The 27,980-nt window shown below is 38.5% G+C and overlaps 1 protein-coding gene and 1 long non-coding RNA gene across 18 annotated transcripts in view; one reads left to right on the top strand and one right to left on the bottom strand.

The window, feature by feature from the left end:
- The window catches only part of RAB30 (RAB30, member RAS oncogene family), a 101,879-nt gene extending 94,185 nt beyond the window's left edge, over nucleotides 1–7,694 (bottom strand). For 9 of the 10 annotated variants that reach the window (XR_008615373.1, XR_008615372.1, XR_008615371.1 and 6 more), the window contains exon 1: nucleotides 7,507–7,694. The gene's annotated coding sequence lies outside the window, so the exon portion shown is untranslated. Of the gene's footprint in view, nucleotides 1–1,718; nucleotides 1,794–7,506 lie in introns of all 10 variants that reach the window. The other variant, XM_028500998.2, reaches the window with a different exon arrangement.
- A 202-nt stretch (nucleotides 7,695–7,896) lies between these two features.
- The window catches only part of LOC102986876 (uncharacterized), a 35,164-nt gene continuing 15,080 nt past the window's right edge, over nucleotides 7,897–27,980 (top strand). Inside the window, exons 1-6 of one of the 8 annotated variants that reach the window (XR_008615378.1) lie at nucleotides 7,897–8,003; nucleotides 8,946–9,419; nucleotides 10,183–10,302; nucleotides 10,900–12,454; nucleotides 14,278–14,480; nucleotides 17,787–18,567. This is a non-coding gene — a long non-coding RNA (uncharacterized lncRNA). Of the gene's footprint in view, nucleotides 8,121–8,945; nucleotides 9,420–10,182; nucleotides 10,303–10,899; nucleotides 14,481–17,786; nucleotides 18,568–20,493; nucleotides 21,937–27,980 lie in introns of those variants that run through there. The other 7 variants (XR_008615379.1, XR_003683708.1, XR_008615377.1 and 4 more) reach the window with 7 other exon arrangements.

The following is a 27,980-nucleotide window of genomic DNA, read 5'->3' as shown; positions in this document are numbered from 1 at the left end:
AAAAAAAAAAAAAAAAAAACAGCAGGAACTCTTAATTCCATTTTTCCCCACTTTCTGTCCATCCAACACAACTTCCTTCCCTTAGTAAGAAAGGGTAGCCCAAGTGGCTAATGGACTTGACAAATGGCAGTGTCAAAGACTGTGATAAGAATTTTTTTAAATAATTATTTTATTTATTTTGGCTGCACCAGTCTTCGTTATGGCATGTGGGATCTAGTTCCCCAGCCAGGGATGAGCCTGGGCCCCCTGCATTGGGATCTCGGAGTCCTACCCACTGGACCACCAAGGAAGTCCCTGCGATAAGAAATTAAATCAGGGGGCAATTAAAGGGAAACTGTCCGTGCCCTTTGACCCAGCATTTCTACCCCAGAAATAAATCCTACAGAAATATTCGCACAAGTTCATTACAAAAGGATGCATGCTCAAATGCTCACTGCAGCAGTGTCCAACAGCCACTGAAAAGGGCAAGTTAGAGGAACATGCAAATACATGGGGCAAATGCCTGAAATATATTAAGTAAAAGAGCAAGCAGAATACGTATTATAATAATATCATTAGCATATGTGTGGGACAAAATGAGAGCCATACACATCAAAATCGCAACAGTTGACTATGGGGGGTGGAATCAAGGGAATTTTTCCTTTGTACAGTAGTTCGTTGTATATATATATATACATATATATATATACTTTTTTTTTTTTTTTTTTGGGTACGCGGGCCTCTCACTGTTGTGGCCCCTCCCGTTGCAGAGCACAGGCTCCGGACGCGCAGGCTCAGAGGCCATGGCTCACGGGCCCAGCCACTCCGGGGCATGTGGGATCTTCCGGACCGGGGCACGAACCCGTGTCTCCTGCAACGGCAGGCGGACTCTCAACCACTGCGCCACCAGGGAAGCCCCGTTGTATATTTCTGTAATGAATTTTGCTTCATCTTATGTTATGTCTAGAATCAAAAAACTAATTTAAGATATATATTTATGTGCTCTTTCATGGCCTTTCCTCTTTGCAGTCAAACGCTGTACTCCTGAGTTATAGCCCCACTTACCTTTGCTCTTCACTTTGGAAACAGCTAGCGTTCTACCTGCATTACTACCTCTAGAAATAAAGAGTGCTGGCTGTAGAAATGTGCACTCTTAGGGAATGACAGAATCATGGTTAGAAAGGACAGAAAAGATCACCTACAATATCTGCCAACAAATGGTATTCCAGCCCATAGGCTAATTAAATATGTGCAGTGATCAAGAAAATCACTATCTTCTGAAGCAGGCCCTGATGTCTTCTAGCTTTGCTGTCACATTCCTAAACATGACATTCAGGAACCGGCAACTGACCTGGACACCAATATCCACAATGTGGCAGGCTAAGCAGACAGAATCATTATCACATCCAAGAAAACTAACATTGTTACACTGTCATCTCCTATGCAGCTCCCATTCAAATTTCCCCAACTGTCCCCACAATGTCCTTTATAGCTGTTTTTTTTTTAAGTCCAGGATCCGATCAAGGGTTGCATGTGGCATTTGGTTGTCACAGCACTTTAGTCTCTTTTAATCTAGATTAGTCCCCCATTCATTTTGTTTTGTTTTGTTTCTCTTTCATGACATTGACATTTTCGAAGATCGCAGGCCAGCTGTTTTGCAGTATGTCCCACAATCTGGACTTGCCTGATTATTTCCTCATGATTAGATTTAGGTTAAACATTTCTGACAAGAATTCTACCTTGGTGATGTTGTGTACTTCTCATTGCATCAAGTTGTCTAGTTACACTGAGTTATCTTTTTCTTCATTGTGTCACTGTGGGTACCAAGAAAGAATCAGCCAATAAATAAAATATGTAAAATAATAAATAATGTCAAAAACAGCTTCAATGAGCACCAGCTATTCCAGGCACAGTGCCAGACATTTCAAAATTATCTCATTTAAACCTCACGACAATCATGCAAAGAAAGAGGTTCAAAGAGGTTAAGTCACTTGCCCAAGGACACACATGTAGTGATAGAAAAATGCACACATGCACGTGTGAACTCACGTGTGCGCGCGCGCACACACACACACACACACACACACACACACACACACACAAATGATCTCTGTGGTTCATGGTCTCCCTGAGGATCTTCCAGGGACAAGTTAAGAAGCCCTACCTTAAACTAATCTTGAGGAGTCCTACCTAGCTTTCAAGGGTTGAATTCCTGTGAAGAATAAACTGAAAATAAATGATCTCTGGGGTTCATGGTCTCCCTGAGGATCTTCCAGGGACAAGTTAAGAAGCCCTACCTTAAACTAATCTTGAGGAGTCCTACCTAGCTTTCAAGGGTTGAATTCCTGTGAAGAATAAACTGAAAATAAATTATCTGTGGTTCATACAAAATTCTTCCACACTTGGAAATATTTGGAGATGGGCCACCTTTCCACCATAGCCAAGAAAATAGGGCAATGTTTCCATAAATTATTTTAACATTCTGGTATTTGTTTGTCTTGTTTTTTACTATTCTGCAACAAAATGAAAAAAATAAAGTAGAGAATTTTTCACAAAGCTAAATATATTTTTAATTTTAAAATTATGCTCTTTCTACAACTTTTGATATAAAATGTCCTTTATTTCATGAGATAAAGCGAAGGAGGACATATTTTTTAAATATCTTTACTATAGAAAAATAACCATTGGCAACAACTCACCCAATTTTATCTTATTTTTTGTATTTTTACTTATCTATAAAATTCAAAAGTCTGAAACCCATTGATCTAGGGAATTCTATACAATCAAAATTATTTTTGAGAAACTAATTGGAATAAATGAAGTTCGGCCCAAAAAGAAACCAAATATGAAATATTTCTGAAATTTCCCTTTAAGTCATCCAAAAAACATTTCAAAAGCTTGGGTGTCCTCATTTTAATGCATTTATTAAAACCATTTTACATTTTATATTTGCATTACTCATTGCCATCTTCCGATATGTTGATATTTCCTTTTGAATGGGCCCTTATGACTTAGATTAGTTTATTCAATCTACAAACATTCACAGAGTCCCCAATTTGTGCAAGGCACTCTATTAGGTGCCTGGGAACCCAGACTGGTGAGTTTTTTCTTGCCTCCATGTCTCAGGTCAAAGGTCACCAACAACTTTGTGAACACTGCTCTTCCCCCACCAAGGAAGCATGAAAGTCCCCCTTGGGGCTTTGCTCTCCTAGCACTGCCTACAAACCTCTCTGTGTGTGATTATATGTTTATGTTCCGCTCCCTCACCTGAGCAATTTTTCCAAAGCAAATACTATCTTATTCAATGCTGTATTCCTAGCACAGCGCACGTATACCTGGTGATCAGTATAAATTAGTGGAATAAATATATCTTATGATGAGGAAACTAAAGCTCACCAAAAAAATATGACGTGTCCAAAATCATACAGCTAATAAATAAGTAGTACTCAGTCTTAGAAAGCCTCACCAGAGCTCTCTTCCATTCCACCATGCTGTATCCTACACACAGACAGGGTGAGTGAAAGATCTTAGATGTCTTCCTGGAACCTCAAACTCAATATGACCAAAAGTCCCTCCTCCTTGAAAAAACAAACAAAAATCTGGTCCCCAGCTAATGTTACCTTTCTCTGGTAAGCGGCATCTCCAGTGGCTCAAGGAAAAACTCAAGTCATCTTGACTCCCTCTTTTCCCTATACCCACATCCAATCAGTCTACAGTCTTATCACTTATAATCTTCAAACTTAGTGTCTCTCCAATGTCTTCCCTTCTCTCCTAGCCCCTGCCACCACCCTAGATCCAAGCCACCACCATCACACACGTAGACTACAAAAATGACATGCTACCTCATTTCACGTTCACTTTGGCTAATTCTCTCCAGTCTCTTTCCCACTTAACAGCCACCGTGATGGTTTTAACATCATTCTACCTGCATATGTAATTCATCTAGCTAATTAAAGCCATTCACTTAAGATAAAGACCAAATTCACCTGTGGCTCAGAAAACTGCCCACTCTTTAGACTCTATCCACCTCTCCAGCCTCATTCGTCTTCATTCTGGTCTCTCTCCCTTGCTCTGCCCCCATATACTAACCTTTTAAATCCTCATATTTATTGCTTTCCTTTGTACTTTGAACATGCAGTTGCCCTTTGTCCCCATTCTCAGCACCTCCCATTGCCGTCCTAAATTACTTACACTCACTCTCCAAGTCTCTTGAAATGTCACTTCCTACAGGAAGCCTTCCCTGATTCTCCCAGACAAGGGAAGCACACATTAGGCACTTCTATCCCACCTTGTAGTACATCCCCCTTTGGCAGGAGCATTCATCACACCTGCAATTACTTCTCCAATGATTATCTCCCCTATTAGAACATAAGCTCCATGATAGCAGTGGAAGCGTCTCTTTTCACTGAGGTATCCAGTCCTTAGAATATAGTAGCTGCTCACCATATCTGCTGACAGAAGGACAGGCTGAGGCCATAACATCAGGCCAAGTAAACCAAGGGGAAAGGATTCTTATCCCTTTGCAAAGGATTTAAACTAAGAGAGAGGACTTCCCTGGTGGCGCAGTGGTTGAGAATCCCCCTGCCAATGCAGGGGACACAAGTTCAAGCCCTAGTCCGGGAAGATCCCACACACCGCAGAGCAACTAAGCCTGTGCGCCACAATTACTGAGCCTGCATGCACTCTAGAGCCTGCGTGCCATAACTACTGAAGCCTGCGTGCCTAGAGCCCGTGCTCCACAACAAGAGAAGCCACTGCAATGAGAACACGTGCACCGTCACAAAGAGTAGCCCCCGCTCACCACAACTAGAGAAAGCCCGCGTGCAGCAACGAAGACCCAATGCAGCCAAAAATAAATAAATAAATAAATGTTTAAATAAAATAAAATAAGGGAGAAAGAAATGCATAGTTTTTCAAGGTCACAGAGATAGCAGTGATAGGGCCAAAACTAACCTTCCATTCTGCTCATTTCTCCTCCCTAAAACACTAAAAAGCCTGGGTAGGAGAGGGCACAGCTTAGAAGAAGGGATGAAAAGATGGTGAGTGAGAGGTCCAAGATGGTGAGTGAGAGGTCCAAGATGACAGCTTCTGAATCTCCCTGTCACACTAGTTGCCTCCAGATGGGCAGCAGTTAGACTTTTCATGCCTAGAGAAGCACTGTCTTACACAAACATAACCACTACCACATCCTTCTCCTTAATAGGAAGTTTATAAAATAACAAACTTCTTTCATCCACAAAGGAGAAGAAATAACAGGAGGAAAAGCTGTTGCTGCTCCAAGCACCTTAAGAAAAAAAAAAAAACAAACCCAAATGGCTAGTTTGGCCACCTGGACCTGCTCCTCAGCAATCAACAGGGAAGGGAGGGGGAAAAGACAGCCTCCCCACCACATACTAAAGCAGGGAAAGGAAAAAAAAAAGTATTAAATGAGGCAGAAACCATTCGAAGTCTATTTATTCTTTGGGAATTATGAGAACATTTTGCATAGAGCATTTAAAAACCTCGCTAATGCATTGGCAGCTCTTAATACAGGTACCAAGGAAAGGAAAAGTGGCATGAGCTCAACTGCAACAGTTCACTGTCCACGTGCTGCTGAGGCCAAACTATGTCTGTCACAGAAGCCACAAACCAGGCCAAGGGGTCAGGTTCGTTGCTGTTCATCCTGCCAAGCACCAACTGCAAGAAAAAGAAAAGGCAAAGCCTCTTCAATGAGGACTCTGTAGAATAACTATTAGCACAGTCTCATTCACCCTGGAGTTTCTGGGTGAAGTAGAGAAGGGATGAGAGGGTATTCAGAGACTGGAAAGTGACTTAGAGAAAGAGATGTCATCTACTGGTGATAAGAGGGAGATTATGAAACACAGAGAAAAATGAGAATTGCAAATGGAGAGGCAGGGAAAGAGACTGGAAGAACTTCAAGAGACACAGAGGGGTGGGGAAAGGAAAGTACAGAGGGAGGGATGCTCAGCAAAGCAGACAGTAAGCAACAGAAAAATAGAGAGAGAAGCAAAGCCAGGCAGTCCATCTTTTCCCAAATCCCAAAGCTGCTCATTGCATCCCAATAAATCACTCTACCACAAAGCCCATACAATGGACTGTCCTTTGCATTCAGTAACAAGCAGCATTTAACGAAGCATCGCCCAGCTGCAACTTTGGAGACCTAAGGGTCTGAATTAAAAATGAACAAAATTGGTTCAGCAACAGAAGACAACCAGTAATGACTTTCCCCCAATGCCTGCCTTGGCTATGAAAGGTTTAGCGTTTTGAAGTTAAGCATAAAACACTCTGGCATTTCTCCTTTTGACATTCCAAGAGGGGGTGTGGTTGACCCCAGGTCCATTCATTTCCAAGGTTGTAGATCTCTCAGCTAAGACTGGCCCCATCTGTTCTGGAGTCAGCCAGCTGTTTATTTCAAAATAACATACTTATTGTACTAATCATCCTACAAACTCTTACAAGAAGAGAGCCAATATCATACGGGTCAAAATGCTCTCTGTCTTGTTAAACGTGTCAGTTTGTTTAAAAACCAAAACCAAAAAGCAAAAAAAACTCTATTATCCTCCTTGGTTTCCACCTCCAGGATCACTCTTCCATGCGTACCTTTCAGTAATGACAAATGAAGGTTAATGGCGCTTCTAACTTTTCCTTTCCCTAATGCTTTAAAATGAACCGGAGTGTCCCTAATGATCCCTTCTCCAAACCGTTATTTGTGACTGGTGACTGTGCCTCAGGAAACGGCAGCTCATTATGGTACCATTGTCAGTGGCAAGGAGCCTATTGCAATGTAATTTAAAACACTCACACAAGCACAAATCTGTCGGCTCCACTTCCAAACAATCTAGAAATCCCGCAGTTGGGAGAAGAAAAACACTTAACAAAAATGCTGCATCTAGAAGCCCAAGAGAACCTTCCCCAGACACGTGAAATGTTTCTGACAGGCACGGAGTGCACCATTAAAGGACACTGTCACCTCAAATCAGAAGAAAAGGCGAGACAAACGACGTAGACACACACACATAAAATAAAGCCCCACAAAACTTAACCTACTCAGAAGCACGCTCATCTTAAAAATGAATAGCGTGTGCTCGCCCAAGTGACATGAAATGTTCCAAAGTAGTGCGACCACATTAAATCACTGTCTCCATTTCTCCCCACGCATCACCCCTTCCCACTCAAATCTCAGCACTCGGGCCGTGTGTGACAGGACTGCAGTCCCCCAACCTCTGCCTTCCTCTGATTTTCCAAGAGCACTTCCCAACGTCCTCCCCAGCCCAGCCCCCTCTCCCAGCCTCCAAAAAGGTTGAGGGGAGTTGCGACTAGGGAACTGGCAGGCATCGGTCCTCCGGCTGGGGAAGGTTGCTGGAGTTGTTCTTTGCAGTGACCCAAATTGCACAGAGCTTTTCGCTTAGCAGCGTTTGCGAGCACCTCCCCAGTCCTCCCGCCCCCATCTTCCCAAAAGAAAGCCTTGAGAACTAAGCGGGAGGAATAACTTGGTAAGAACCATTTGAATAAATCACATCAACTCACCTGGTTTGGGATTTTTCTCCCCACCCCAGGCATAAACAGAAAGGATGTGCGAATGAGTCACGCACGCAAGGGAAGGTGTTGCGATGTCCTAAGTCCAAGGGCTGGAGTCAGTCCCTGCCCTGGTGCTGCTGCTACTCTTAGCTCAGCTGGAGCGAGCGGCAATCGCAAGCCTAGCAGCAGCAGGGGGGTGGATAGACCTTAGCACAATGAATGCAGTGGGGTTTTTGCAATGACATCATCCCTCTGTCCAAAAGGCCCCAATAGCCATGCTCAGGTGCGGTGCAATCTGGGAATTGTAGTCTACTCAAGGCGTGGCGGGGACACCGAGGCTATTGCCGGAACTACAATGCCCAAAATGCGCCAAGGTCAGACGCGCCCAGAGCGGGCAAAGGGAGCGAAGGGGACTCGGCCGCCATGTTAGGGGTGCCAGGACGTTTCCGCGGAGCCGTCTGAGGTTTTAGGGAACGCGGGAGCCGAGTGGTGGTGCAGAGGGGACGGTGAGGAGAAGGACAAGCCGGTCGGAGAGCCTGGGTTCCGAACCTGGGCACCGGGAGATGGAGGCGGCATCTGGGGACTGAGTAGGACGCGTCCGGCTGGTGGCGGCATGAGACCGAGTAGGCCTTGACCTCACGGTCTTGCAGGGGTTGCGGAGGCCCTCTGCTCCTCTTGCTCCATTTTATAACTAAGGGATTGAGGGAGTCAGTTTACTCCTGGGCTCAGAGCATCATTGAGACCCGCTAACAGGATAGTAGGGGCGGTTGTGATTTTGGCGGGGTGCGGGGACACCGGGTGGCGATGCTGTCGCCTTTGGTCGGAGAAGCTTCCACCTACAGAGTTGGGCTGTCCCTCCCAAATTTATTTTTATCTTATTGTCATTCATTTTTCAACCATCCTTACTCTTTCCCAGGGTGTCGTACCCTCATTGGTTTTTCATACAGGAATGATTTGCAAAAGGTTCCAAAGAAATCGATGTTGGAAGGTAGCTAAGGTGGAAAGGGGCGGTGCTTTGGCCCCGAAATAAAGAAGAGACAGGAAGAGTCCTACAGGAGTAACACACCCGGTTTAAAACGACATCTTCATACCTGCCAGCGAAAGCAGGGAGATGTTGAAAGGGAATATTGATGATAGACCTATTGGCGGCTGGCGATTGGTTCCGGAGTAACTGGGATTCTTGAATAAACCTAGAGTGTTATGCTAAAAATACTGCGGAGACGGGATCTTCAGTAGCATGGATCACGGACTTATTTTAAAAATACATTTAGTGTTTAATTTGTGGAACTCCATATATACGACCACTTTAGGAACTAATTTTCTCTTAAACTAGGTAGCTGAAACTGAAGTCATTGGTCTTTAAGTTGTTTTGCCCAGTATTTCAAATGGACTGTGTTTTTTTCCCGATTGTGTTACTAAAACAATACTGTGTGTTTGTTCTTTTTCAGAGTCTGTCTACACTATGAAAAGATGGGAAATTTCTTTCTTCCTGAGAGTGTCCGAAAGGCTATGCCGATGTATTTGTGCTGTTTTTCTCCTTTCTTTTTGTGTATTATCCTGAAAAACAAAATTAACTGACACTTTGGGTCATTAGGGGTATGCACTTCACCTGTTAGGAGTTAAAATTATAGCTTTTAATGGATTATCCTATCAAGGAAAGACTAGGCAGAGTGATTATAAACGACAAAAACATGGTCAAAACGTCTCAAATGTATGCAGTTGATAACTACAAAAACAGTTTTATAAAGAATGATCTTATATATGTCATGTTTCTGGGAACAAGTCAGATGAGTGGCTTTGTTTCATTTTTAAACAAAGGTAGTATGTATTGGTCTCACTTATCCATGGATACAACAATGGGAAGAGCTTATGAAATTATTTGTTATTCAGAAATACCTTCTTTGCAAGTAATGTTGGAAAAGGTACAAAATGTTTACTATTTTCTTTCTGATCAACAGTATAACTATAGACGTGTTTTAAGCTTAATAGAGATGAAATAGACTGAACAGGTTTACAGTTAGGCTTAGTTTCAAACTCTTACAAATTATTTTTAGGGCTTGGTGATTCAGGGGTGGTGTTGTGTCTTATATGAAGTTATCTTGTTCATTTTACGATACTTCTTTATGTAAGTAATAACCTCCTCAATTTGAGTTACTGTGGAAGACAAATGGCGGGGGTGGAGGGGGAGGGACCCAGCAGATTTCACAGAAATACTGTATGTGAGAAATGAGACCTGTATAATGTAGTGATTTCTATAATTTGTCATGTGATTGGGTAGTTAGAAATTTTTCCAGTCTTATATCCAATGGACATCTAACCATAAAGAAATGAAACAAATCTAGTTACTATCTCAAAAAAATGACCCTTAACTTTTAGGAAAAAAAATTATGTACTCTGTGTAGAAATTTCATTTAAAAAATTAGTATTAGAGGAATTGATGATGCCAGCTTCTGAAAGAATAACCTCAGTGTCCCAGAGAAAAAACTGGGTTAGAAAGCTGAAAAGTGGAATTAGGAATGCCTTAAGTAGATAAAGAAACCTACCTTCTTTTTCTCTGTCAAAAGAGAATTAGGACATTGATTTGTATTATAATTATAGGTAGTTCATTGATTTGTATTATAATTATAGGTAGTTCATTAAAGAGTATTGAGTTAGTTGCTGTGATATCAAGGGTTTTTTCAACAGGGTCAAGTGTCTGGATCACCTGTAGAACTCTAGAAATGTGTAGCTGTTGCCCACCATTCATCCAGCTGAATTATTGTCCATGGTTGTAACCAGCTGTTGTGTATTTTTAAAACACTAGAGGTGAGTGTACAGGGGTGGGGTAGAGCAGCCTTCCACATCCCATAATTGTGGTTTTTTGTGGTGTGTCACACAAGTAATAACAAAGTTTTGGCAAGGATTTTAGGTTTATTATTAAATATATTCATAAATGAATTTTGAAGATGTGTAGATGACCTAGGGATCAATTTATGCATGGTGTGGAGTAGGGGACATCAATTTTAGCTTTAAGAATAACACAATATCCTGACTTCCTGGATATTTCTTAGAGTGAGGGTTTAGTCTAATACTAAGAAAGTCTGATCATAAGAGACACTTAACCAGTAAGAGCTCAAAGCTATGACAGAATTATGGTAAAGTTACTCACATATTTAAAAGAAACAAGTATCTAGACAGAGGCAAAAAGATACTAGAATTTTCTGAAAATAATTTTTCTTTAACTCCTTGCCCTAAATCCTAATTTTTTAAAATTATTGATGTTATTGTAGTATTCTTGGTATTTGGGTGCATGATATATAAGAGAGTATCTTTTTTTTAGCTCAAAATTCTTTGACTCATTACTACATTTGTGATCTGTACATTCAAAATCATGTAATATTCTTTCATTCATGTTTGCTAAAGGATAAAGACAAGACAGAGAACAAGCATATGAAAATTTTAAAGCAGCACCAAGAGTCAAACACTCAATAAGTCTTCCTTCAGAGGAGGGAGGTCCTCTTGGAGATGGTATATGAAGACTGACTTTAGTGTGTTGGACAGTAATATTAGTGGCCTTTCTGGACTCCTGTTGCTTCAGTTAAATCTATCTTGAATGGCTTGCTAATTTTTTACAGAAATTCGTAACATTCTAAGCCTCAGTGGTAATAGCAGCCTCATGGGGTTGATGGTGAGGATTAAACAAAGTTATGTAAAGCATTTAGCAGAGGACTTTGGAACATGAAAGTTTCTTGTGGATTTTTTTTTAAGTTTTTAAAAAGTAGTCTCAAAGTACTTAAGACCCAAGGACAGGGATTACCTCAGCTGAACTCTGAACAATTTGTTGATAAGTCAAACTTGTATGACCAAATTCTTAGGAAAATACAGTTCCGGTTTTTCCTTTCATAAAGTGATGATATAGGGCAACAGTTTTTTTCAGCCCATACCACGTAAGGAATGTAAAATTCTTGCTATTGAGATCATGGTAGTGTCTCGAGTGGCTGAAGTCAAAAAAATTACATTACAATAAAATTTTGTTTGTGTTCTTGTATAGTTTGAAAAATCCCGACAGTTGATTATGAAAATTAGGCCCTGTCTTTACTGAGAATTGGTGTAGTTAATTCTGTAAAAGATGATGTCCTAAATTATGAAAAATGTTAGAATTGTTTCATGCCTTCAAAGTTCTAAAATGCTTTTATATTTTAAGCTATGAAATTTGAGAGAACAGCCGTCAGTTATGTTGTCCACCTGTCTGTGTCTCTTCCAAAATAGAATCAATTTTCTTAGCATTCTCAGAAATAAAATGCCGGCAACCCAAAAGTGATGTAAACCCAGCAGTTACAGTAAGAATTATTTTAAACTGATCACAGAATTGAGACAAACTTAAGGGGGAAATGAAAAACATTTTACCAAAAGTTATCTTTATATTATAATTATATTATAGCTTTATATTGAGTTAAATGTTTTTGACAGCGTGTATTTTTAAAGTAGACACAGATGAGCCTGTCATACAGGGTTCAGCAGTTGGAGTTTCTCCAGAGAAGATCTTTAACTCATTCAGCAAACTTTAATGTTTCATATTTTAAGCATTTTACTTTAACAACGTACAGGAAACTAAAACATATGTTTTCTAGTCTTGTTTAGTTGACCCACTGTTGTGTTTGTAACAAGTTGGCATAATTTTACCTGCTGGGTTTAATATGCCACAAAAGGTATATGTAGTAAATATAGATAGCCCAATGTCAAGATGCAAAATTAAGATGCTCATAGCTAATGATTAACCAGAAAAATGAGCCCTCTATCTTATGTTTTTTATTTCTCAGTTTTTAATACGTTTGGATAATTAAAGTGGCACTAGAAAAACATTTCTTTGCAAGAATATGAAGATGAACTTAATCCAATATAAATATGTTCATGAATATAGCCACTTAAGGAAAGTGCAGAGATATACAATTGTAAGCAATTAGTGTACAGTAAGTTGGTACGTATTCATAATTCTTAATTTGGTATGGACTACTTGATGGTGCTGTATGTTTTTGAACTTGCTGTAAAGATTAGTCAGTCCTGAGTGAGTTCTGTCTTAAAACATTTTAGGAAATGTTCGTCAGAGTCACCGTCTCTACACCTAAGTCATGATTTGATGAATTTGGCACATAGGTGCTTGTAAATGGAACAGCTTGGGGACTTTTTGAGCTACTCCACCACCATAAGATAAAGTTCAGTAACCATAACCCTTGGCATAACCTAATTGCTAATTTTTTTCACCTTTGAGCCAAAATAAAACTCAGCTTTCCTCCTTGCTTACCTTGCACTACCAGACTTTTAGTCATTAATGTAGTATTAAGTGGGATCTTTCATAGTTTTTTGGCAGTTGTCCCCATTGAACTGGACAGCATTTATGCTGTTGGCTCAGTGTTAGCATATGTAGAGCCATTTTCTTGTGAACGTTTCATAATATTTTATATACAAGACAGAAAAATTATAGAAAAGCTTATTTTTTGAACATGCTAAAATAAAGCAATTGCCTAAGTTGTGATGTACAAAAGTATACAATTGCAAATAACGTTAACATAGTAGAGTACTTCATTACAATTGCTAAGCTGCAACTAAATAATGTCTTACATAAGTGTGATATAAATAACCTTTACCAGTCCTATGCTATTTCAGTGGAATACTTTCCTAATCATAGGATGGTGCAGCATTTACTCTGTCCCCAAAATTGAGAATGTAGTGAAAATTAAGTGCTTTTTTTGTTTGTTTCTTGTATTTCAAGTCGGCAGATGTTTATTGAGCATCTACTATGTACGAGAAATACACTTTTCTAGTACTGCAGTGGATTAAAACAAAAATCTGAAATACAGTTCCTTCCACCAAAAACTCCATCAAAAAACATAAGATACCTCTGAAGTAATCAACAGTTCTATATGTGTTTGTGTAATACCCTTTGGGGAATTTAGCAACATTTACTACAACACCTAAGCTTATCTATCAGAGTGATCTGTTAGCAAGCATTCTAAACAGAACGATCTGAAATGTTAAAGTAACAACACAAAACTGACAAATATTAGTCTATTAACAAAGATTTGATGAATGAATAAAGAAATCCATATGAACTACTAAAAGGAAGGCTTCAAAGGTGCTTCAGAGGAGATGGATTTTCTTCTTGGCTAAATAAAACATGATAGAAATGCTGGTCCTTTTCTGGGGATAGGCTTACTAAAAAGCCTATACTTGGAATTTATGACATTTTTCTTTGAGCTTGGGATATTCAAGTTGCAAAGGTTGGAGAGTTCTGACGCAAAGCCTGAGGACAGCTAGGTGGATTGGTTGAAATCTGGTCCTTGAGATGAAGGGACAGAAATGTGCTGTTCTGGGCCCAGCATGGGTAACACATCTGTAGGAAGAGAATTGGCCTGGAAGGCAAGAAACCTTGGTTGAAAAGTTGATTTTGATACTAACCTGCAGTCTCAGTTTTTTAAAGGTCATTTGAAATCTAAGTACATGAAGTACTGTTTTTGATGATGAACTTTACATTTATTTATTTTACATTTGGCAAGCTCAATGGAAGAATCTCCATTTCACCTCTGCTTTGTTTACTCTTTGTATGTTTAATATCGGATATTATGCCTCTTGAGTTTCAGTCCCATGACTATTCTGTTTTCAGTATTCATGTTTTTGTCTTTCTAAAATTGTTTGCTTCTTTGTTTCTTACTAGTCCTGAGATAATTTATGAGCAATTATTGTAGCATTTCATCTGGCAGTGTATTTGCCTAAGATGGGTTGCTGGATTTTCTTGTTTTCCAGATAAACTCTGCACTTCCGTCTTTCTCATTCTTGGAATCCGTTTTGCATTTGTTGCAGTTCTGGGTTCTTGTATGGAAATTATAATATTTTTGGAGTACTGAGAGGAAGCCAGATTTCAGGAGTTTAAGGAGTGAGTGAAAGGAATGGGGAAAGAAGTAGGCACTGCATGTAGATAATTTTTAAGAAGTTTGGCTCCAAAAGAGGTAAGAAATAAGAGTTTACAGAGGGCATGTGGGATTGAAAGAGGGTTTATATTTAAATCTTCCTACTTCGGGGTCAACATCACATTCTACTTCACGGCAGCCTGATCATTTCCCAAAGGAATCAGGACTTAAAATTCTACCTTGCCCTGAAATCAGGCCAGGAGGAGAGGGGGAAGAGCTCTGAAGTATTTTTGTGATTTTTCTTTTGTACCTAATACTCAGTGCTTTTCATTTGATTTGATTATTTTTCCTTCCCAGTTTTCAGGTCTTTTCATTTAACCTAACTTGTACTCCAAGAATAGTGGTTTTTATGACAGTTCCAAAAAAAGCATAGCAATGACCATGAGCCTCAGCTTCTTCTGAAAAATGCCTTGTTCTAAAAGGTGGTATCTGCCCTTTATACCTATATCATTAATTCTTCCTAGCCAGACAGACTGGGATGATCTTCACAACCACTTTTAGAAAAAATGGTGCTCAGTTGAACCAGGTGGTTAGACCTGAACAAGACATGTCTGTTTCTTGCCTAGCTAAGATTTTATCAATGTTCATTTACCTAAAGGAGGAGAAATCTGAGATAGTCAAATTTCTTTAGATTACTTAAATGAGGAGGGCATAATTGTCACAAGGAGAGAAAAGCAACTAACACCTTAGGGCAACCAGGCCCTCCACAAAAGTGGAAAATACAATTCTGACTGATATGAACTAAATTTTCCATAACCTGTACTCACTGTCATCCCATTACCCAGTAATGTAAATGAGCTGCTGTTTCTCTCTGGGAGTTTAACTCGCAGAATAAATGGAAAGATGTCAGCAAAAGAAGGAAGCAGGTAAGACAGATAAGATTTTGTATAATCAAAAAATATATCAAAGGTGTTGGTTATTACTAGATCTTGGCACAGTAACCCAGGTTTCATTGCTTTTCGTGAGATGTACCAGAAGAAATAACCTGAGGTATTTACATGAAAAGACAAACTTATGGCTACCCGTGAATTGCTCTCTGCTATAAGTTACATTTTGGATTGCAGTGCAGAGTGCAAGCCTCCATACATCCAGCAAGATGCCCCATTTTAGGCTAAAACTTGACTGTCCAGACTAATAACCTATTTCTAACAAATTTAAGACTATCTCACAGTCTCCCGCCTCTTCAACCATCTGGAGAGAGGAAAAGATAAAACGTTACTAGAGTAATTGTCATGGGCCCAAAGTTATACCCAGATTCAGAAAGTTATTGGACACCCCTGTTTACTGCTGAGTTAATTATTTAAGGTGTTTAGTTACTTATTTAATTGTTAATTATTAATACCTGCTCAGTGGTCTGATAAAGATAAACTTCATATAGGCTATTAATTTACATACCTGAACATTCTGCTTTTCAGTAATCTGAGTAGAAACTTAAAAGTTATGTGTAACCCATCGTAGCTTGAGAGAGCCCTAAATTTCTAGAATATATCTTGATACTGTGTAAAGTTCACTTAAAATGCACTTAACAGTTCAAATAACTGGAAAGTAATTCCTCTGATAACACTGGCAAGGACATGCTGTTAAAATATTTTTGTGCTAGTTGAAGTCAAAATAGACCTACATACAACCTGTCTGTCACATTGTATTTGTTTATATTATACATTATGATGGTTAAATCCACTTAAGATCATCACCATAGGATCATGAGTTGATTTAGTAGTTGAGAGTATGAGCGTTAGCAATGGGAAGACCTGGGTTTGAATCTCAGTACTTATGTGATTTGGGGTATATTCATCAGTCTGAGACTTTGAATCCTATAAAAATAGTATTTGTCAGCTCCAAAGAATTAAGAAAATAATATGAAATTTAATAAGCTCTCAAAAAGGCAGTATAGTGTAGTGGCCACAGAGCCAGTCAGCCTGGGTTGAAGTCACACTTCTGCCAGTTGTGTTGACTTTGAGCAAGTTATTTAACTCTGCCTCAGCTTCATCTGTGCAGTGGGAATAGTACCTCCCTCATTGGCTTGCTGTGAGAATTGAATGCATATATATATAAAGCAGTATCGCCTGTGAGATCACTTTTGAGGCAAAAACAAGTTTTTTGCAAATCTACTCAGGTATTAGGATTCACTGAAAGTAAATATATCCTTCAAAATTAAATCATTTTTAATCATGAAGAGTATGATTCTCTCTGCTTTAGATGTTATAAGTTAATGCCCCATCAGTTTTAACAGTTTACCAAATACCTAGCTTAGTAAATGATACTTTATACGCTATATATTTTATGCATAACGTATATATGTGTGATATTCATACCATAATTTACAATTAACTGAGGGATTCTATCACTGACAGTTTAGAGGTTGAGAAGATAAGGAAAGTATTGTCTAAAATAAAACCATTTTCAGGGTTTGGTCTGCAAATACCTGAAGTGAGTTCCAAAAACAAGTTTTTTGCAAATCTACTCACCAGGTATTAGGATTCACTGAAAGTAAATATATCCTTCAAAATTAAATCATTTTTAATCATGAAGAGTATGATTCTCTCTGCTTTAGATGTTATAAGTTAATGCCCCATCAGTTTTAACAGTTTACCAAATACCTAGCTTAGTAAATGATACTTTATACGCTATATATTTTATGCATAACGTATATATGTGTGATATTCATACCATAATTTACAATTAACTGAGGGATTCTATCACTGACAGTTTAGAGGTTGAGAAGATAAGGAAAGTATTGTCTAAAATAAAACCATTTTCAGGGTTTGGTCTGCAAATACCTGAAGTGAGTTCAATCTTTATGGTTCCGTTTAAGGATGTTAGGTCTGTAAGACATTCCAAAGGCATAGCTTGAAAGAATTGCCTTTGAGTCAGGCCTGGGTTCTGGATTTCTGGTCTAATAAACTAGTAAGTAAGGTATCAGCTTAGGCAAATTAACTTTTGAATCTGTTTCCTTATTTTTAAAAATACAGTAACATTTAACATAGAACACCATATACATACTTTTTTTTGTTTTTTTGGCCACGTACCACATGGCATGTAGGATCTTAGTTCCCTGACCAGGGATCAAACCCACACCCCCTGCAGTGGAAGCACAGTCTTAATCACTACACCACTAGGAAGTCCCTGGGGACGTGTATTTTTAAGGCACTCACCATGTGATTTCCTCTTCACCTAGTTTTACTTGAAAGCACCATGGTAAATTAACTTGCCAAAGTCAGGCCTCAATACATAGGCCCCCTCTCATTTTTGTGTTCCTAACTTTACTTTCCATTGTGCTCAGTATTTCTTATTGCTGCAATTCCAAGACACAGTTGCCAAAACTTTTAAAATGTTTCTTTGTAGGTATGTTCAATGAAGAATGTAATCCAGCCACATCAAGTATTGCTTAATTCAGGTGTATAAAGTTTATTTTAGGGAAATGAACAAATTATATGATCCATGTCTTCATCTAAACCATTTGATAAAAAATTTTGAATAAGAAGCAGCCCTGCGGTATCCTATTATAGACGTCCAGAGTGTCAGTATTTGGGGATAGGGGGCGCTGTTTCAACCAGTTCTAAATCCATTTCTTTCGTTCTGTACATACGTATTGATTAGTTACTAAGTGAGAGGCTGTGGAGGTACAAAGATTATTATGACCCTTTAGACCATTAGACTCAACCTTTTTACTGTCATGTACCCCTTGGTCAATCTAGTGAAGTCTATAGATCACTTTTCAGAAAAGTGTTTTAAAAGCATAAAATACAGTATATTGGATAATAAAGGGAGAAAATAATATTGAAATAATTATCAAAAAATTTTAAACAAATTTTGGACATAGAAATATGTATGCTTTATAATTCATTAGCAAGCTCAAGCAAGTTGTCTGCAACAATCGTAATAGGAAAACATCAGAGTTCAGCTGTGACACGTTTACGCCTAACACTACTGTGATCTGTTGCCTGCATTCAAATTTTTTTAGAAGTTATTGAAAATAGAGATGTAATTTTTTTCCCATCCAGTTTCATGGACCCCTGAATTCTGACTATGAACCCCTGATTAAGAACCCTGGCTAAAATTTTTAATGATAGGAACTTTCTCTTTTTCACTGTTGTACCCAAGACCCAATTAAGATCTTTAGAGACCCAAGCACTGAAAAACTTGTGATGCTCTACCTCATATTCAAAATCAAAATAGTTGCACTGTAAAGTGGACTTAAGGAAGTTCTCAAATTTCTCATGTTGAGGACATAGATACTTTTAGAAAGTACTAAATTATCTCCATTTGTTTCGTGTGGGCAGGCAGGGAAAGAGGCTGTTTTGCTGTTTTCTGAAAGTATCCAAGCTTGTCTATATCTGCTATACTTGGTACATGGTTAAGAGCTCAATAACAATAAATCAATGAACCTTTACCATAAGGGGTTCACAGTTTTAGAGAATATTAAATTCATCAAGGCATAACATGAAAAATGGAATACCGTGCTAGGGAGTACATGCTCTGGTCCATAAATGAACAGATTGGAGGTGTTTATAACTAGTATCTCTTATAGATAGAATGAAAGAATAGAGGTAGTATCTTCAAGTGGTCGCACTGAAGCATAAGCTCTCTGAGGGAAGGATTTTTGTCTGTTTTTTCACTGTATCTGATAAATTCCAAACACCTAGGAAAGTTCCTGGCACGCTCAACTAGTTTATCCTTACCTAATCAGCCTCAAATCTGTGGTACCTCTATTTCTCTAGACACTGCTCAAACATTTCAACATTAACCTACCTGCAACTATGGAAATTAAAAATACCTCTTCTTCCTTAGACATTCAAGAAGTGAATCGAGGGATATTGTTTTTCTCAGTAGCAAGCTAGTAAGTACTGCCATAAATACATGTTTAGCTACCATTTTCATTCAACAGTACTTCAGGGTAGAAATCACCTGCATTTTAAAATTAAGGGACAAATCAGCGAGGGTCACCTGTTAACAAGTAGAGAGGAATTGAAAATAGAACCCAGGTTTGTTTGACATTTTTTAAGTCTACACAAGAACTGCTGCTAGTATCTTTTGCTTTTAGGTGAAACAGAAAAGGAAAAAGTAAATGTCCCAGACCTAAGTAGCTTCCATTTGGCCAAGACTACAAATGTAGTTTTTTCCCTTCATTTCCCAAAGAGGTGCAACAACCATGTGACAACAAGGCCTTTTGATGACAAAACAGAAGTTCCATAACTATTCAAATCACATTTTTTAAAGTCTCATTTGAAAATATATATTTTTTAAACTTTAAATATAGGTAAGCTGTAGTTTATGCTGCAATCTCTGCTTTATTTTCACAATGTATTAATACTTGATATTCTTTTCATCTTTTCTGCCCTCCCAAGAAAAACATTTCAAGGTTTCTGGGGTTTGTGTTGGTAATTTACAGCTAAAAGGATTTTTAAATGCCCATTCTCCTACCTTTACCCACCAATATCAATGGGTATATTTTCATATAACTTGTTTAGAAGGCAGTAAAGCAGCTTAGACAAAAACATCATTGTTTCGACTAAGGAAATGGTTATGAAAGTGGAGTGATTTTCAAGCCCTTTTGATCCACATGGGGAGCACTAGACCAATATCTAAATTAATGCATTATACAGATACATATTTCAGTTCTGACTCAGCATTCATGTTGGTCAATCCATAACTTGGAGAAGTTCAATAGAACTTCATTTTACATATGAAGAAATTGGGTACCTGGGAAGTAAAACCTGGCTTGGCCTGTACTTATGTGAAACCATTTATAGGCTTTATCCATGCTGCTTAGTGTGAGCATTCATTCACTTCACTGCAGAAATACTGTTTGATCACAGCGTGCTGCCCCAGTCCCTGCTGGAGACATTCCGTAATATGCGGTATATGGACCTTATTGCCATTGTAAACTATAAGGAATTCTGAATTCGGAATCACACCTGGTTCCAAGGGTTTACAATAGGGATTGTTGACCTGTAGTTATTTTCTTTCCAGAATAGTCATCTGGGTGATTTGGTACTTAGAAGCATAAATACAGTGACAATATTCAACCTTCTAACCTCTCCCCTTTCAGCGCAAAGCTGCAACATGACTGGGTCATAAACCAGTAAACTGCCTTTGACCACCAGATGTTATTGTTACCAGTAGGTAATACGCTCTTTTCTTCTGCCTGGCACATACGCAGTTAGGCATGCAGCAATTGTTTGATGGATAAATAAGTTGTTAAATTATAACACTGATGGATTGCTTAATCCTTTAAGTAATAATTGACTTACATCACCTCTTATGACCTGATTCTTTTGTGACAGATTTTAGCTAGTGAAGTGGACTGTTACAGACAATGAAGGAAGTAGAACATTGTTTATGAAACCCTAGATGGCCTGGACAGGAGACTAAATTGGAATCCTTAATTCCCAGTACAGAGAGGGCCTTGATATTTAAGAATAAACATATTAATAGCTGAGCTTTATATCATGTGTTTAATGTCATGACCATAAAGCCATTACTGTAACACTTAAGTTTATCTTCTAAAGGAAGCCTGTGAAATGTTTCCAGAATGACTTGGTTTTTAGTGATATTAGTTATTGTTTTCCTTCGGGACCTGATTCTTTGTAGATTCTAAGATGATGCAGTTTCGTCAAAGGCTGTTCCATCCTCAGTTTCTTTAAAAATAAAAAAATACTCTGCAATTAGGTAAAACATTTTTAGATAGACTACCTCCATCTGGTCTCCTTTCCTGTCACCCAGGTTTTTCATCAACCACAGCTCTATGAAAGGACATTGAAGGGTCTCCTGTTACACACAATATACTAATGCTCATTATAGAACATTAAAATAAGATGACAGCTTCCATTATCAGCCTACACAAAAATCTTTCCCTACCTTCTGTCCTCTTATTTCCCACTTAGTTTGTGTACTACTAACTATATTGAGGTAACATGACCACTAAGTTTGAAGATTCTTTGAGACCAGGAGCTATACTGTATTTATTTTCACATTTCCTTCTGTGCTTAAAACAGGACTTCTGTTTCTTTAGTAAATATTCATTGAGTATCCACTAGGTGTCAGATATTATACTAGGTAGATTCTGGGGACACCAAGGTAACTAAACAGGGAACATGCCATTCGGAGTCTAACAGTCTTGTGGGGGAGAAGTGGAAAAATAGATCTGTAAGTCAGAAAAGCTGCAGTGTAATATTATAGTGGAATAGATGATTTCCTGGTTTAAGAGTTCTAAAAAAATCATTTCCAAAAACATCTCCCCAATAAGTCTGACTCAGTGACTAAATTTCCACCACTAGAATGTCATTATAAGACATTGCACTGTGGTTGCCTCTGGGCAGGAAAACTAAAGGATATTAATGGGCTGTGAAATCACTTTTTTATTCCCCTTTTAAAATTACTTTTAATTTTTAGATTTACATAGTACAATTCACTATTTTTGATGTATAATTCTACAGATTTTGGCAAATGCACAGTCATGTAATCACCACAGTCAAGATATAGAACAGTTCAATCACCCCCCAGAATTTTCTTTTTATAATTTGTTATAAAAATTAATTTTATTTTTCAAAAAGTAATGCTTGAATGTTCTATGTACATCTCTTAATTCAAAAAAGTATGTCTTTTGGGACAACACCTTTTAACTTAAGCCTCTTTAGAAATACAGATGTCCAAGGAGGGGCTGAATCATTATACCATTGTTAGTCATCCACACCTTGGTTTATAGATGAAGCTGTTGAAAGGAATTAGGACTCAGAAAAGGTAAAGGGTGCATGGTGTATGTAGTGTGTGTGTCTTAGGTTAGAAAGAGGATAGGGGTCAGTGGGCAGAATTGGAGATTAGGGCCTGACAGTGGAACAGTGTACATGGAAGGGTAGATAATGGGTAGTGTGTTTTGTGTTTAGTATGAGGGCCCTGGGTTCTCAGAGATAAGGAACACCAAATAAAGAGATGAGCCCTGAAGAGGAGGCCTTCATGTGAAGATGAATTTTTATTTGGAGCTACAGAACTGGGATTCTAGTACTGATTCTGCCAGTAACCTGTTCTCAAAAAGTCACATCCCCTTTCTGGGCCTCAGTTTCATCATTTATAAAAAAGTTTGGATTAAGTGTATTCTAAAGTCCATTTCAGTTTTCTTCAAGTAGAAACAAACCCGTGTGTGTGTGTATGTGTGTGTGTTTCTGAATTTCTGTCCTCCAGTTTCAACTAAAGCGACCCATCTGTAGATAACAATAACCAAACTCTAACAAGCATTATGATCCCTTAAAATTTCATGTAGTTTGATGTCAGAAGCTGCAGAGCACAGTTAAGGCTGATCTGAATTGGGCTTCAGTGACACAGCTCTCTGACCCTCAGTCTTCTCATTTATAGAATGACTGTATGTAAGGTTCCCTGTAGTTCTCACATTTTATGACTATGAAACGTATTAAAGCTACCAGTGTTACTTCTATTTTTACTTCCTCTGGGTTTTCACCTGTTCGACATTGATTTTTTTTTAATTTTAATGAGCCACTATTCATTCAGTACCTACTATGTGCCAGAACTTTTAATGTAGGGTATTTTACCTACATTATTAAGGATTTTTATAGTGCTGCTGACCTTTGTATGTGTACAGGTATGGGAAAATCACACCATACCTCCTCCTCCTCATCCTAGATAACATATTCCTCCATATGCAAGATCTCGTTTCGATGAATATTAGAAGTAGCACTAGAGAGGGGAAGATGTGTATGGCTTTAAATTGATATGTGAAGGGAAAGGAACTAACAGTTGAGGGCCTACTATGTGCTAGGCAGTTTATATACGCTTATCTTCTTTAGGTCACTGAGATAAGCATATAGGTAGACATCACAAAGGGGAGCCTATTTGTCTTGATAACAAGACAAATAGGAATTCATGGGAATTGTTCAGAATATTTGTTTTTCATGTCATTCTCCACTATGAGGGCACAGAAAGCCCAGTGCCTCTACACAGTAAGTGTTTGACAGATGTTTGCTGAATGAATAGGGATTTTACTCATGCCCTAGAAGGATTTTCTGGATCCATGGACCTCTTAAGGATTTTAGAAAATCTGTGGACCCATCTAGGTTGTCACCTCTCCTATTACACACAAAAAGAAACAGCTAAGTCCCTCTCCTTGCCCTAATTTCCACATCTGCGTTTGTGCAAAACCCATAATTTTGGAATGTTTTCAGCCCCTCTTCAACTCGTTCATGTACCTGAGTAAGAACTCATCCCTGGAAACATCTCTGGGTATTTAGGCAGCTTAGATACATATTCCATTAACTTGTCGTGCTTCTAGTACTGTATAGTGCTGCCGTCCTTTATCCGTCCTTTATAGATTTGAGAAAATTACTCCATGCCTCCTGATCATTAACTGACAGTCATGTTCAGTTTGCCTTTTATGAGCAGAAATTATATCCAACTTGCTTTTAAGTTCGTTAATTTGTGTGCAAACCAAAAGATCAGCATTACATTCTTTATCTTTTTAAGGTTTTTGAAGTAGAGGTTATGTAATTTTACAAATTAAGGTTTGTACCAAAGCTTGTTTTATGTTGGTAACATATCTCTGGCTTTCTAGATGGAATGATTTCTATTTCTTTTTTATACCTCTCCCCATTCAGAAACCCACTTAAAACACTTAGGCCTGTGTTTTTATCTGAATTTTCATCTGGGTAGAGAAATATAATGAAAAAATTGTCCTTGTCTCATAGTTGGAGGAGAATGTTGTGTAAAACAAACATTCCAAGTAATTCCAAATATGGAATGATAACTACCCCATAAAGTTGTGAGGGCCAAATTGATTAAAGGAAAACTGAATGCTTTGTAAAGTATAAAGCTTTCTAAACACATCTAGCCCCTAACTTTATATAAAATCCTCAGGGCCTAGTACAGTCTAACTAGAGAAGCTATTTGGATGTTTACCTAATCTCCAATAGTGTCGTCCCTTTTATACATGACAGCAAGACTGCATCTAACCCAGGCTTGTGATGGAACTAGTATTATTATTAAGCTGGAAAACAAAAAGTTTGTTGATCAAATGGATCAATATTTGATCACTTACTATGTGCCAGTGGCTTTTTAATTTACACAAGAACTTTCTGGATGAAGAGTAATCGGGTTTCCACTGTTCACTCACCCCAGGCTACAGTTATAGCTAACATTTGAGTACTTACTGTAAGTAAAGTCGCTGCTCCAAGGGCATTACATTCATTCCATTCACGTGTTTCTCAATCTTTATAACAACTCACTAAAATACTGCAAATACTGTCATCATTAAATTATCAATAAGAAAACTGAAATTTAAAAAGATTAGGCAATTTGCTCAGCAATATTGCCAGGCCGGGACTTTGTATCCTGGCTTATTTGACACCAAAGTCTACTCCATTCCAATCCACTACCAAAGCTTCCATTGTTAAATTACCTCTAATCACTATTGTCATTTACGGAGCAAGTGTGGCTGTCCATGGCGGGGAGTCAGTAAGGGGAGGATTAAGGGGGTGTTATTGGGCAATTTCTGAAAGAAGTGGTGCGTTTCACTACAAGTTTCTTGCAGTGAAATCAGGTTGGAAGGATAAGAAAGATTGAGGAAGGTGGAGGTGGCATGGTTGAGCCTGTCCAGGAACTGATTACATCTGAGCCTCTGGCCCTTTTGCCTGTCAGCTGACTCAGAGCTGAGGGATTGACCGAAGCCCAGGCAGGTTTATTTCATGGGGTATACTTCAAAGGATCTGATTCCTGACACTGTGATGCACATTGCTTTTCAGAGGGCACAGCCTTGTTGGGGAGAGAACAGGATAGTCTCCATGAACTGTTTGTGAAAGGCCTGTGCAGTGTTTGCTCTAAATCCAAATTTATACAGCTTGTTCTGGGTTTGGTAATAAAAACCCCAGGGCCAGCCCTAAGCATAGCTGAAAATTGGGTATTAAACCTTAAGTATTCCTCTGTAGTAAATAAGCAGTTAAGAATATGGGCGCCAGGGACTTCCCTGGTGTTCCAGTGGCTAAGACTCCAAGTTCCCAATGCAGGGGGCCCGGGTTCAATCCCTGGTCAGGGAACTAGATCACAAATGCTGCAACTAAAAGATCCCACCTGCAGCAAGGAAGATCCCGCGTGCTGCAACTAAGACCCGACACAGCCAAATAAATATTTTTTTTTAAAAAAGTATATGGGCCCTAGAGTTAGATGGACCGGGATTCCAGTCTTGACTCCTCCACTCAACTGTGGATAAATTACTATGCCTCAGTATTCTCACGTGCGAAGTGGGGATTAAGGCAGTATCTACTTTATATAGTTATTGTGAAGATTAAATAAGTATAAAGCATATATCACAGTACCTAAGATGTAGTAATCACTCTTGAAACAGGCATTATTACTCAGAGAAAAGTCATATTTTATGAGAATCTCAAGGCTTAAACAAAATTAATTAATTTCACTTTCTTTCACTTAACATACATCCAAAAGGCATTTATTAGTGTGTCGATGGGAGGGATAGAGAACTTTCTTTGAACACCTAAAATGAGCCAAATATTTTTAAAAATGTGTTGTCTCACTTAATGTTCACAGCAGCCCTATGAAGTATTTTCCCACTTTATAAATGAGTCCCTAGGTTGAGAGAGGTTTAGTAACATGCCTAAGATTTTTTCTAGTCAGCAGTAACTCCAAAGTTTGTGAATAAGATAGCCTTTATGCCCCCTGGAGCATGTTATTCTGCAGGCAGGCAGATGCATCAACAAGTACCTATATTCCAAGTGCTGTTATTGAGGTTTATATAGTAGACCATTTTATATAAGGGACTTGAGCATCCACGGAGTGTCCTGGAACCAGTTCCCTGCAGATACCAAGGGACAACTGTACTTGGTGCTTGGAAGCCCAGATCAGGGAAGGTGAATTCGGGGGGCTGGGAGAAATGAAGCGAGTCCCCTTCACAGGAATAGATGCCAACAGTGGGGCTTTGGGTAGGAATGAGGTAGGAGGCTTTTGCTGACGGAGGAGGAGTTAAGAGAGGTCTTACTGGGTTTTCTGAAGTCACATTAAAGGAGAGTGGTTAGAAGGAGGCCTTTCTGGAATTCCTCAAGTCAATATGACTGCCTTTTAGATCTAGCATTATAATGCAGCAAATATATTGTTGCAGGCTAAGAAACTATCTCCAGAGAGACCAGATTATGTTATTTACTTGAAGTAAAATGGTGGGGGTTATATATGAATGATGTGTGTCTGTATCAGAAGCATCTATATAACCTTGGGCTTTGTAACTGAATTAATATAAGTAATAACAACTAACACTTATTGTAGGATCATTAGGTACTATAGTCACTGCTGTGTTCACAGGCCAGAACTCTTAACTGCAGAAAGGTGGAAAGGTTTTGTCTAAGTCAGTAATCTCAAATTAAGTACACTTAATTTAGGCATACACTATATGTATATTACTTTACTAGTGTAAGATGTCCATTATGAAATGTAGATACAACAAAAAATTTTAAGGGATAAAATGAAGTTGAATTAAATAATTTTATCACAAGGCACCATGTATACTTACAATTCTATACCTTGTTATTAATAGTGGATATAAATTGATATTTCAAATACACTAATAGTTTTGGATTTTTTTTTTTTGGTCAAATTGTCAGATTTGATTAGATCACTGTTGTATTTAACCTCATAATGTGACTGACACTAAGTAGAAGTATAAATTCTGCCATATTTTTTGTCCTTCTATGTGTCGTCTTCAGTTCAAAGAGTTTTTTAAAGCAATCTTTTTAAACCAATTCATTTTGTGAAATTTAGTGAAAATCAGATTTTTTTAAAATCCATAAATCCTTTTTTGAACTGCAATATGTCGCTAAATGCTGAAAGTGAAAGAACCCCCATTCATACCTCATGTGATATGTGAACATCAAATATAGGGACAGTGTGGGAATGCCAAGCTCAATTCATATTAATAGAGGTTAATTTTTATTTCTGATGAATAACAAACATGCGTAGAAGCTACAGAAATTGTTACCACACCTCATTGGGTTGTCTGGCATACCTCTAGAGTGAGCACACTCCACTTTGGAGATCAGTGGTTTAAGCAGCAGGAGCCACAGCAATGAAGTGGGAATACCCAATCTCATCTTTAGCAATGATTGGTCTAGATTCATTTATGAATGACAAATGGGAAGGCTATGACATGACTTTGCCGGAAATCAGAAATGCAGAGCATAGCTGAACCTTTGAGAGTGTGGTCTGTCTGTACAAAGGCAGAACATACATTCATTGAGTGGCTCAAAAGCATACATTCTGGTTTTTTAGAAAACGGACCTTGTCAGAGCTATTTAGATTTAATCCCAGCTCCACTATTTACTAGTCATGCAATTTTGGGAAAGCAACCTCTTGTAGTCTTTTTCTCATCTCTGAAATGAGGATGATTAACACCAGTACCTACCTCACTGAGAAGAATTTAACATGATGCTATTGAACTGTCACTGTGTGCTCAGAGATGCTGAGCTAAACTTTTTTTTTTTTAATTTTTTTTTTTTTTTTTTTTTTTTTTTGGCGGTACGCAGGCCTCTCACT

The sequence above is a fragment of the Physeter macrocephalus genome, chromosome 16, assembly GCF_002837175.3.
Source record: "Physeter macrocephalus isolate SW-GA chromosome 16, ASM283717v5, whole genome shotgun sequence".
Lineage (NCBI taxonomy): Eukaryota > Metazoa > Chordata > Mammalia > Artiodactyla > Physeteridae > Physeter > Physeter macrocephalus.
The sequence above is the reverse complement of the archived record's forward strand: the minus strand, read 5'-3'. Positions and strand labels throughout refer to the sequence as shown.